The 13,117-nt window shown below is 69.1% G+C and overlaps 1 long non-coding RNA gene across 1 annotated transcript in view; it reads right to left on the bottom strand.

Moving 5' to 3' along the window:
* The window catches only part of LOC139265198 (uncharacterized), a 128,329-nt gene that overhangs the window by 30,426 nt on the left and 84,786 nt on the right, over window positions 1-13,117 (bottom strand). The gene's annotated exons all lie outside the window — the stretch shown is intronic.

Here is a 13,117-nt window from a genome sequence, read left to right as displayed (position 1 = left end):
CCCCCAATTTCTCCCCCACACTCCCCCCCTCACTCCACCCCTCACTGTCCCCCCCCCACTGCCCCCTCACTGCCCCCACACGCTCCCCCTCAATGACCCCCTGACTGCACCCCCTCACTGCCCACCTCACTGCCCTCTCTCACTCCCCCCTCACTGCCCCCACACTCTCCCCCTCACTGCCCCCACACTCTCCCCCTCAATGTCCCCCCCTCACTGCCCCAACATTCTCCCCCTCACTGTCCCCCCCCCACTGCCCCCTCACTGCCCCCACACTCTCCCCCTCACTGCTCCCCTCACTGCCCCCCCACTCTCCCCCACACTCTCCCCCACACTCCCCCCTCACTGTCCCCCCTCTCTCCCCCCTCACTGCCCCCACACTCTCCCCCCTCACTGCCCCCCCTCAATGCCTCCCCTCACTGCCCCCCTCACTGCCTCCACTCACTCCCGCCTCACTGCCCCCCCTCACTGCCCCCACTCTCTCCCCCTCACTGCCCCCACACTCTCCCCCTCACTGCCCCCCTCACTGCCCCCAAACTCTCCCCCTCACTGCCGCCGCACTCTCCCCCTCACTGTCCCCCCCCACTGCCCCCCTCACTGCCCCCACACTCTCCCCCTCACTGTCCCCCCTCACTTTCCTTCCACTCTCCCACTCACTGCCCCCCTCACTGCCCCCACACTCCCCACCTATCTCCCCCCTCACTGCCCCCTCTCTCCCCCCTCACTGCTCCCCCTCACTGTCCCCCTCACTATCCCCCCTCACTGTCCCTCACTGTCCCCCCTCTCTCCCCCCTCACTGCCCCCCTCTCTCCCCCCTCACTGCCCCCCCTCACTGCCCCCACATTCTCCCCCTCACTGTCCCCCCCCACTGCCCCCACACTCTCCCCCTCACTGCCCCCTCACTGCCCCCACACTCTCCCCCTCACTCCACTCCTCACTGTCCCCCCCCCTCACTGCCCCCACACTCTCCCCTCACTGACCCCCTCACTGCACCTCTCACTGCCCACCTCACTGCCCTCCCTCACTCCCCCCTCACTGCCCCCACACTCTCCCCCTCACTGCCTCCACACTCTCCCCCTCAATGTCCCCCCCTCACTGCCCGCACACTCTCCCCCTCACTGTCCCCCCAACTGCCCCCTCACTGCCCCCACACTCTCCCCTTCACTGCTCCCCTCACTGCCCCTCCACACTCCCCCTCACTCCCCCCTCACTGCCCCCACACTCTCCCCCCTCACTGTCCCCCCTCAATGCCTCCCCTCACTGCCCCCCTCACTGCCTCCACTCACTCCCCCCTCACTGCCCCCCTCACTGCCTCTACTCACTCCCCCCTCACTGCCTCCACTCACTCCCCCCTCACTGCCCCCCCTCACTCCCCCTCACTGCCCCCACACTCTCCCCCTCACTGCCCCCAAACTCTCCCCCTCACTGCCCCCACACTCCCCCCCTCTCTCCCCCCTCACTGCCCCCCTTCTCCCCCCTCACTGCCCCCTCTCTCCACCCTCACTGTCCCCCCTCAATGCCTCCCCTCACTGCTCCCCTCACTGCCCCTCCACTCTCCCCCACACTCTCCCCCCACACTCCCCCCTCACTGTCCCCCCTCTCTCCCCCCTCACTGCCCCCACACTCTCCCCCCTCACTGCCCCCCCTCAATGCCTCCCCTCACTGCCCCCCTCACTGCCTCCACTCACTCCCGCCTCACTGCCCCCCCTCACTGCCCCCACTCTCTCCCCCTCACTGCCCCCCTCACTGCCCCCACACTCTCCCCCCTCAATGCCTCCCCTCACTGCCCCCCTCACTGCTCCCCCTCACTGTCCCCCTCACTGTCCCCCCTCACTGTCCCTCACTGTCCCCCCTTTCTCCCCCCTCACTGCCCCCCTCTCTCCCCCCTCACTGCCCCCCCTCACTGCCCCCACACTCTCCCCCTCACTGTCCCCCCCCCACTGCCCCCACACTCTCCCCCTCACTGCCCCCTCACTGCCCCCACACTCTCCCCCTCACTCCACCCCTCACTGCCCCCCCCTCACTGCCCCCACACTCGCCCCCTCACTGACCCCCTCACTGCACCTCTCACTGCCCACCTCACTGCCCTCCCTCACTCCCCCCTCACTGCCCCCACACTCTCCCCCTCACTGCCTCCACACTCTCCCCCAATGTCCCCCCCTCACTGCCCCCACACTCTCCCCCTCACTGTTCCCCCCACTGCCCCCTCACTGCCCCCACACTCTCCCCTTCACTGCTCCCCTCACTGCCCCTCCACTCTCCCCCTCACTCCCCCCACAATCTCCCCCACACTCCCCCCCTCACTGTCCCCCCTCTCTCCCCCCTCACTGCCCCCTCTCTCCCCCCTCACTGCCCCCACACTCTCCCCCTCACTGCCCCCCCTCAATGCCTCCCCTCACTGCCCCCCTCACTGCCTCCACTCACTCCCCCCTCACTGCCCCCCCTCACTGCCTTCACTCACTCCCCCCTCACTGCCTCCACTCACTCCCCCCTCACTGCCCCCCCTCTCTCCCCCTCACTACCCCCACACTCTCCCCCTCACTGCCCCCACACTCTCCCCCTCACTGTCCCCCCCACTGCCCCCAAACTCTCCCCCTCACTGCCCCCACACTCCCCCCCTCTCTCCCCTCTCACTGCCCCCACACTCTCCCCCCTCACTGCCCCCCTTCTCCCCCCTCACTGCCCCCTCTCTCCACCCTCACTGTCCCCTCACTGCCCCCACACTCTCCCCCCATCACTGCCCCCTCTCTGCCACCTCACTGCCCCCACACTCTCCCCCTCAATGCCTCCCCTCACTGTCCTCCTCACTGTCCCCCCTCTCTCCCCCCCACTGCCTCCCCTCACTGCCCCCCTCACTGTCCCCCCTCTCTCCCCCCTCACTGCCCCCCCTCACAGCCTCCACTCACTCCCCCCTCACTGCCTCTACTCACTCCCCCTCACTGCCTTCACTCTCTCCCCCTCACTGCCCCCCTCACTGCCTCCACTCACTCCCCCCTCACTGTCCCCACCCACTGCCCCCTCACTGCCCGCACACTCTCCCCCTCACTGACCCCCCCCCACTGCCCGCACACTCTCCCCCTCAATGCCTCCCCTCACTGCCCCCTCACTGCTCCCCCTCACTGTCCCCCTCACTGTCCCCCCTCTCTCCCCCCTCACTGCCCCCCCTCACTGCCCCCACACTCTCCCCCTCACTGTCCCCCCCCCACTGCCCCCTCACTGCCCCCACACTCTCCCTCTCACTGCCCCCCTCACTGCCCCCACATTCTCCCCCACACTCCCCCCCTCACTCCACCCCTCACTGTCCCCCCCCCACTGCCCCCTCACTGCCCCCACACTCTCCCCCTCAATGACCCCCTGACTGCACCCCCTCACTGCCCACCTCACTGCCCTCTCTCACTCCCCCCTCACTGCCCCCACACTCTCCCCCTCACTGCCCCCACACTCTCCCCCTCAATGTCCCCCCCTCACTGCCCCCACACTCTCCCCCTCACTGTCCCCCCCCACTGCCCCCTCACTGCCCCCACACTCTCCCCCTCACTGCTCCCCTCACTGCCCCTCCACTCTCCCCCACACTCTCCCCCACACTCCCCCCCTCACTGTCCCCCCTCTCTCCCCCCTCACTGCCCCCACACTCTCCCCCCTCACTGCCCCCCCTCAATGCCTCCCCTCACTGTCCTCCTCACTGCCTCCACTCACTCCCGCCTCACTGCCCCCCCTCACTGCCCCCACTCTCTCCCCCTCACTGCCCCCACACTCTCCCCCTCACTGCCCCCCTCACTGCCCCCAAACTCTCCCCCTCACTGCCGCCGCACTCTCCCCCTCACTGTCCCCCCCCACTGCCCCCCTCACTGCCCCCACACTCTCCCCCTCACTGTCCCCCCTCACTTTCCTTCCACTCTCCCACTCACTGCCCCCCTCACTGCCCCCACACTCCCCACCTATCTCCCCCCTCACTGCCCCCTCTCTCCCCCCTCACTGCTCCCCCTCACTGTCCCCCTCACTATCCCCCCTCACTGTCCCTCACTGTCCCCCCTTTCTCCCCCCTCACTGCCCCCCTCTCTCCCCCCTCACTGCCCCCACATTCTCCCCCTCACTGCCCCCCCCCCACTGCCCCCACACTCTCCCCCTCACTGCCCCCTCACTGCCCCCACACTCTCCCCCTCACTCCACTCCTCACTGTCCCCCCCCTCACTGCCCCCACACTCTCTCCCTCACTGACCCCCTCACTGCACCTCTCAATGCTCACCTCACTGCCCTCCCTCACTCCCCCCTCACTGCCCCCACACTCTCCCCCTCACTGCCTCCACACTCTCCCCCTCAATGTCCCCCCCTCACTGCCCCCACACTCTCCCCCTCACTGTCCCCCCAACTGCCCCCTCATTGCCCCCACACTCTCCCCTTCACTGCTCCCCTCACTGCCCCTCCACTCTCCCCCTCACTCCCCCCACACTCTCCCCCACACTCCCCCCCTCACTGTCCCCCCTCTCTCCCCCCTCACTGCCCCCTCTCTCCCCTCTCACTGCCCCCACACTCTCCCCCCTCACTGCCCCCCCTCAATGCCTCCCCTCACTGCCCCCCTCACTGCCTCCACTCACTCCCCCCTCACTGCCCCCCCTCACTGCCTCCACTCACTCCCCCCTCACTGCCTCCACTCACTCCCCCCTCAATGCCCCCCCTCTCTCCCCCTCACTGCCCCCACACTCTCCCCCTCACTGCCCCCACACTCTCCCCCTCACTGTCCCCCCACTGCCCCCAAACTCTCCCCCTCACTGCCCCCACACTCCCCCCCTCTCTCCCCTCTCATTGCCCCCACACTCTCCCCCCTCACTGCCCCCCTTCTCCCCCCTCACTGCCCCCTCTCTCCACCCTCACTGTCCCCTCACTGCCCCCACACTCTCCCCCCATCACTGCCCCCTCTCTGCCACCTCACTGCCCCCACACTCTCCCCCTCAATGCCTCCCCTCACTGTCCTCCTCACTGTCCCCCTCACTGCCCCCCCTCTCTCCCCCCCCCACTGCCTCCCCTCACTGCCCCCCTCACTGTCCCCCCTCTCTCCCCCCTCACTGCCCCCCTCACAGCCTCCACTCACTCCCCCCACACTGCCTCTACTCACTCCCCCCTCCCCTCTCTGCCTTCACTCTCTCCCCCCTCACTGCCCCCCTCACTGCCTCCACTCACTCCCCCCTCACTGTCCCCACCCACTGCCCCCTCACTGCCCGCACACTCTCCCCCTCACTGACGCCTCCCCTCCACTGCCCGCACACTCTCCCCCTCACTGCCCCCACACTCCCCCCTCACTGTCCTCCCTCTCTCCCCGCTCTCTCCACTCTCACTGCCCCCTCACTGCCCCCACACTCTCCCCCCTCAATGCCTCCCCTCACTGCCCCCCTCACTGCTCCCCCTCACTGGCCCCCTCACTGTCCCCCTCACTGTCCCCCCTCTCTCCCCCCTCACTGCCCCCTCTCTCACCCCTCACTGCCCCCCCTCACTGCCCCCACACTCTCCCCCTCACTCTCCCCCCCACTGCCCCCTCACTGCCCCCACACTCTCCCCCTCACTGCTCCCCTCACTGCCCCTCCACTCTCCCCCACACTCTCCCCCACACTCCCCCCTCACTGTCCCCCCTCTCTCCCCCCTCACTGCCCCCACACTCTCCCCCCTCACTGCCCCCCCTCAATGCCTCCCCTCACTGACCCCCTCACTGCCTCCACTCACTCCCGCCTCACTGCCCCCCCTCACTGCCCCCACTCTCTCCCTCTCACTGCCCCCACACTCTCCCCCTCACTGTCCCCCCCCCACTGCCCCCCTCACTGCCCCCACACTCTCCCCCTCACTGTCCCCCCCTCACTTTCCTTCCACTCTCCCACTCACTGCCCCCCTCACTGCCCCCACACTCCCCACCTATCTCCCCCCTCACTGCCCTCTCTCCCCCCTCACTGCCCCCTCACTGCCCCCACACTCTCCCCCTCACTGTCCCCCCTCACTGCCCCTCCACTCTCCCCCTCTCTGCCCCCACACTCCCCCCCTCTCTCCCCCCTCACTGCCCCCTCACTGCCCCCACACTCTCCCCCCTCACTGTCCCCCTCACTGTCCCCCCTCTCTTCCCCCTCTCTTCCCCCTCACTGCCCCCCTCGCTCCCCCCTTACTGCCCCCTCACTGCCCCCACACTCCCCCCCCCTCACTTCCCCCCTCAATGCCTCCTCACTCTCCCCCCTCACTGCCCCCCTCACTGCCTCCACTCACTCCCCCCTCACTGCCCCCTCCCTCACTGCCTCCACTCACTCCCCCTCACTGCCTCCACTCACTCCCCCCTCACTGCCTCCACTCTCTCCCACTCACTGCCCCCACACTGCCTCCACTCACTCCCCTCACTGCCCCCCTCACTGCCTCCACTCATTCCCCCCTCACTGCCTCCACTCACTCCCCCCTCACTGCATCCACTCACTCCCCCCTCACTGCATCCCCTCACTGTCCCCACACTCTCCCCCTCACTGTCCCCCCCACTGTCCCCCTCACTCCCCCCTCACTGCCCCCACACTCTCCCCCTCACTGCCCCCCTCACTGCCCCCACACTCTCCCCCTCACTCTCCCCCTCACTGTCCCCCCCCCCACTGCCCCCCCACTGCCCCCACACTCTCCCCCCTCACTGCCCCCTCTCTCCCCCCTCACTGCCCCCACAATCTCCCCCCTCACTGCCCCCTCTGTCCCCCCTCACTGCCCCCTCACTGCCCCACACTCTCCCCCCTCAATGCCTCCCCTCACTGTCCCCCTCACTGTCCCCCTCTCTCCCCTCTCACTGCCCCCCCTCACTGCCCCCACACTCCCTTCCCTCTCTCCCCCTCACTGCCCCCCTCTCTCCCTCCTCACTGCCCCCTCACTGCCTCCACTCACTCCCCCCTCACTGCCTCCCCTCAGTGCCTCCACTCACTCCCCCTCACTGCCTCCACTCACTCCCCCCTCACTGCCTCCCCTCACTGCCCCCACACTCTCCCCCTCACTGTCCCCCCCCCCACTGCCCACCTCACTCCCCCCTCACTGCCCCCACACTCTCCCCCTCACTGTCCCCACTCCCCACTGTCCCCTCACTGCCCCCACACTCTCCCCCTCACTGCTCCCCTCACTGCCCCTCCACTCTCCCCCTAACTCCTCCCATACTCCCCACCTCACTGTCCCCCCTCTCTCCCCCCTCACTGCCCCCTCTCTCCCGCCCCCACTGCCCCCTCACTGCCCCCACACTCTCCCCCTCACTGCTCCCCTCAGTGCCCCCACACTCTCCCCCTCACTCTCCCCACACTCTCCCCCACACTCCCCACCTCACTGTCCCCCCTCTCTCCCACCTCACTGCCCCCTCTCTCCCCCCTCACTGCCCCCACACTCTCCCCCCTCATTGCCCCCCCTCACTGCCCCCCCTCAATGCCTCCCCTCATGCCCCCCTCACTGCCCCCCTCGCTCCCCCCTTACTGCCCCCCTCACTGCCCCCACACTCCCCCCCTCACTTCCCCCCTCAATGCCTCCTCTCTCCCCCCTCACTGCCTCCACTCACTCCCCCCTTACTGCCCCCTCCCTCACTGCCTCCACTCACTCCCCCTCACTGCCTCCACTCACTCCCCCCTCACTGCCTCCACTCTCTCCCCCCTCACTGCCCCCCCTCACTGCCTCCACTCACTCCCCCCTCACTGCCTCCACTCACTCCCCCCTCACTGCATCCACTCACTCCCCCCTCACTGCCTCCCCTCACTGCCCCCCTCACTGCCCCCACACTCTCCACCTCACTGCCCCCACACTCTCCCCCCTCACTGCCCCCCCTCAATGCCGCCCCTCACTGCCCCCCTCACTGCCTCCACTCACTCCCGCCTCACTGCCCCCCCTCACTGCCTCCACTCACTCCCCCCTCACTGCGTCCACTCACTCCCCCCTCACTGCCCCCACTCTCTCCCATTCACTGCCCCCACACTCTCCCCCTCACTGCCCCCCTCACTGCCCCCACGCTCTCCCCCTCACTGTCCCCCCCACTGCCCCCACACTCCCCCCCTCACTGTCCCCCCTCACTTTCCTTCCACTCTCCCCCTCACTGCCCCCCTCACTGCCCCCACACTCCCCCCCTCTCTCCCCCCTCACTGCCCCCTCTCTCCCCCCTCACTGCCTCCACACTCTCCCCCTCACTGTCCCCCCTCACTGCCCCTCCACTCTCCCCTCACTGCCCCCACACTCCCCCCCTCTCTCCCCGCTCACTGCCCCCTCACTGCCCCCAAACTCTCCCCCCTCACTGCCCCCCTCACTGCCCCCTCTCTCCCCCTCACTGCCCCCTCTCTCCCCCCTCACTGCCCCCACACTCTCCCCCCTCACTGCCCCCTCTCTCCCCCCTCACTGTCCCCCTCACTGCCCCCACTCTCTCCCCCCTCACTGCCTCCCCTCACTGTCCCCCCTCTCTCCCCCCTCATTGCCCCCCCTCATTGCCCCCCCTCACTGCCCCCACACTCCCCCTCCTCACTCCCCCCCTCAATGCCTTCCCTCTCTCCCCCCTCACTGCCCCCTCTCTCCCCCCTCACTGCCCCCCTCACTGTCTCCACTCACTCCCCCCTCACTGCCTCCCCTCAGTTCCTCCACTCACTCCCCCTCACTGCCTCCACTCACTCCCCCCTCACTGCCTCCACTCACTCCCCCCTCACTGCCTCCCCTCACTGCCCCCACACTCTCCCCCTCACTGTCCCCCCCCACTGCCCACCTCACTCCCCCCTCACTGCCCCCACACTCTTCTCCTCACTGCCCCCCTCACTGCCCCCACACTCTCCCCCTCACTGTCCCCCCTCACTGCCCCCCTCATTGCCCCCACTCACTCCCCCCTCACTGCCCCCACACTCTCCCCCTCACTGCCCCCACACTCTCCACCTCACTGTCCCCCCCTCACTGCCCCCACACTCTCCCCCTCACTGTCCCCCCCCCCCCCACTGCCCCCACACTCTCCCCCTCACTGCCTCCCTCACTGCCCCTCCACTCTCCCCCTCCACTCCCCCACACTCTCCCCCACACTCCCCACCTCACTATCCCCCCTCTCTCCCCCCTCACTGCCCCCTCTCTCCCCCCTCACTGCCCCCACACTCTCCCCCCTCATTGCCCCCCCTCACTGCCCCCCATCAAAGCCTCCCCTCATGCCCCCCTCACTGCCCCCCCCTCACTGTCCCCCTCACTGTCCCCCCTCACTGTCCCCCTCACTGTCCCCCCTCTCTCGCCCCTTACTGCACCCCCTCACTGCCCCCACACTCCCCCCCGCAGTCCCCCCCTCAATGCCTCCCCTCTCTTCCCCCTCACTGCCCCCCTCACTGCCTCCACTCACTCCCCCCTCACTGCCCCCCTCACTGCCTCCACTCACTCCCACCTCACTGCCTGCACTCACTCCCCCCTCACTGCCTCCACTCTCTCCCCCCTCACTGCCCCCCTCACTGCCTCCACTCACTCCCCCCTCACTGCCCCCCTCACTGCCTCCACTCACTCCCCCCTCACTGCCTCCACTCACTCCCCCCTCACTGCCTCCACTCACTCCCCCCTCACTGCCTACCCTCACTGCCCCCCCACTGCCCCCTCACTGTCCCCCCCCACTGTCCCCCTCACTCCCCCCTCACTGCCGCCACACTCTCACCCTCACTGTCCCCCCTCCACTGCCCCCTCACTGCCCCCACACTCCCCCCCTCACTGTCCCCCCTCACTTTCCTTCCACTCTCCCCCTCACTGCCCCCCTCACTGCCCCCACACTCTCCCCCTCACTGCCCCCCCTCACTGCCCCTCCACTCTCCCCCTCACTGCCCCCACACTCCCCCCTCACTGTCCCCCCTCTCTCCCCTCTCACTGCCCCCTCACTGCCCCCACACTCTCCCCCTCAATGCCACCCCTCACTGCCCCCCTCACTGCTCCCCCTCATTGTCCCCCTCTCTCCCCCTCACTGTCCCCCTCACTGTCCCCCCTCTCTCCCCCCTCACTGCCCCCACACTGCCCCCCCTCACTCCCCCCTCAATGCCTTCCCTCTCTCCCCCATCACTGCCCCCACACTCTCGCCCTCACTGCCCCCCTCACTGCTCCCACACTCCCACCCCTCACCCTCCCCCTCAATGCCTCCCCTCTCGCCCCCCTCACTGCCCCCCTCACTGCCTCCACTCACTCCCCCCTCACTGCCCCCCCCTCACTGCCTCCACTCACCCCCCCCTCACTGCCTCCACTCACTCCCCCCTCACTGCCTTCACTCACTCCCCCCTCACTGCCTCCACTCACTCTCCCCTCACTGCCTCCCCTCACTGCCCCCACACTCTCCCCCTCACTGTCCCCCCCTCCCTGCCCCCACACTCTCCCCCTCACTGCCCCCCCTCACTGCCCCCACACTCTCCCCCTCACTGTCCCCCCCCACTGCCCCCTCACTGCCCCCACACTCTCCCCTCACTGTCCCCCCCCCCCACTGCCCCCTCACTGCCCGCACACTCTCCCCTCACTGTCCCCCCACACTGCCCCCACACTCTCCCCCTCACTGCCCCCCTCATTGCCCCTCCACTCTCCCCCTCACTGCCCCCACACTCCCCCTCACTGTCCCCCCTCTCTCCCCCCTCACTGCCCCCTCACTCTCCCCCCTCAATGCCTCCCCTCACTGCCCCCCTCACTGCCCCCCTCACTGTCCCCCTCACTGTCCCCCCTCTCTCCCCCCTCTCTCCCACCTCACTGCCCCCACACTCTCCCCCTCACTGTCCCCCCCACTGCCCCCTCACTGCCCCCACACTCTCCCCCTCACTGCCCCCACACTCTCCCCCACACTCCCCCCCTCACTGTCCCCCCCCACTGCCCCCTCACTGCCCCTACACTCTCCCCCTCACTGCCCCCCTCACTGACCCCCTCACTGCCCTCCCTCACTCCCCCCTCACTGCCCCCACACTCTCCCCCACACTCTCCCCCCTCACTGTCCCCCCCACTGCCCCCTCACTGCCCCCACACTTTCCCCCTCACTGCTCCCCTCACTGCCCCTCCACTCTCTCCCTCACTCCCCCCACACTCTCCCCCACACTCCCCCCCTCTCTGTCCCCCCTCACTGCCTCCACACTCTCCCCCCTCACTGCCCCACCTCACTGCCCCCCTCAATGCCTCTCCTCACTGCCCCCTCACTGCCTCCACTCACTCCCCCCTCACTGCCCCCCCTCACTGCCTCCACTCACTCCCCCTCACTGCCTCCACTCACTCCCCCCTCACTGCCTCCACTCTCTCCCCCCTCACTGCCCCCCTCACTGCCTCCACTCACTCCCCCCTCACTGCCCCCCCTCACTGCCTCCACTCACTCCCCCCTCACTGCCTCCCCTCACTGCCCCCCTCACTGCCCCCACACTCTCCCCCTCACTGCCCCCCTCACTCTCCCCCCTCACTGCCCCCCCTCAATACATCCCTCACTGCCCCCCCTCACTGTCCCCCTCACTGTCCCCCCTCTATCCCCCCTCACTGCCCCCACACTCCCCCCTTCACTCCACCCCTCAATGCCTACCCTCTCCCCCTCACTGACCCCCTCACTGCCTCCACTCAATCCCCCCTCACTGCCCCCCCTCACTGCCTCCACTCACTCCCCCCTCAGTGCCTCCACTCACTCCCCCCTCACTGCCTCCACTCTCTCCCCCTCACTGCCCCGCTCACTGCCTCCACTCACTCCCCCCTCACTGCCCATCCTCACTGCCTCCACTCACCCCCCCCTCACTGCCTCCACTCACTCCCCCCTCACTGCCTCCACTCACTCCCCCCTCACTGCCTCCACTCACTCCCCCCTCACGGCCTCCCCTCACTGCCCCCTCACTGCCCCCACCTCACTGTCCCCCCTCACTGTCCCTCTCACTCTCCCCCCTCTCTCCTCCCTCACTGCCCGCCTCACTGCCCCCCTCACTGCCTCCAATCACTCCCCCCTCACTGCCCCCCCTCACTGCCTCCACTCACTCCCCCCTCACTGCCTCCACTCACTCCCCCCTCACTGCCTCCACTCACTCCCCCTCACTGCCCCCACACTCTCCCCCTCACTGCCCCCCTCACTGCCCCCCTCACTGCCCCCACACTCTCCCCCCTCACTGCCCCCCTCACTGCCCCCCCTCAATACCTCCCCTCACTGCCTCCACTCACTCCCCCCTCACTGCCTCCACTCACTCCCCCCTCACTGCCTCCACTCACTCCCCCCTCACTGCCTCCACTCACTCCCCCCTCACTGCCCCCCTCAATGCCTCCCCTCAATGCCTCCCCACAATGCCTACCCTCACTGCCCCCACTCACTGTCCCCCCTCACTGTCCCCCTCACTCCCCCTCACTCCCCCCTCACTGTCCCCCTCACTGCCTCCACTCACTCCCCCCTCACTACCTCCACTCACTCCCCCCTCACTGCCTCCACTCACTCCCCCCTCACTGCCTCCCCTCACTGCCCCCCTCACTGCCCCCCTCACTGCCCCCTCACTGCTCCCACAATCCACCCCCTCACTCCCCCTATCAATGCCTCCCCTCTCTCCCACCTCACTGCCCCCCTCACTGCCTCCACTCACTCCCCCTCACTGGCTCCACTCACTACCCCCTCACTGCCTCCCCTCACTGCCCCCCTCACTGCCCCCACACTCTCCCCCACACTCTCCCCCCTCTCTCCCCCCTCTGCCCCCCCTCACTGCCCCCCCTCACTGTCCCCCCTCACTGTCCCCCCTCACTGCCCCCCTCTCTCCCCCCTCACTGCCCCACCTCACTGCCCCCACACTCTCCCTCTCACTGTCCCCCCCCACTGCCCCCTCACTGCCCCCACACTCTCCCCCTCACTGCCCCCCTCACTGCCCCCACACTCTCCCCCACACTCCCCCCCTCACTCCCCACCTCACTGCCCCCCCCCACTGCCCCCTCACTGCCCCCACACTCTCCCCCTCACTGCCCCCATCTCTTCCCCCCCCTCACTGCCCCCCTCACTGCCCTCCCTCACTCCCCCCTCACTGCCCCCACACTCTCCCCCTCACTGCCCCTCCACTCTCCCCCTCACTCCCCCCACACTCTCCCCCACACTCTCCCCCCTCACTGTCCCCCGTCTCTCCCCACTCACTGCCCCCTCTCTCCCCCCTCACTGCCCCCACACTCTCCCCCTCAC

This window comes from Pristiophorus japonicus, chromosome 6, assembly GCF_044704955.1.
Source record: "Pristiophorus japonicus isolate sPriJap1 chromosome 6, sPriJap1.hap1, whole genome shotgun sequence".
NCBI lineage: Eukaryota > Metazoa > Chordata > Chondrichthyes > Pristiophoridae > Pristiophorus > Pristiophorus japonicus.
The sequence above is the reverse complement of the archived record's forward strand: the minus strand, read 5'-3'. Positions and strand labels throughout refer to the sequence as shown.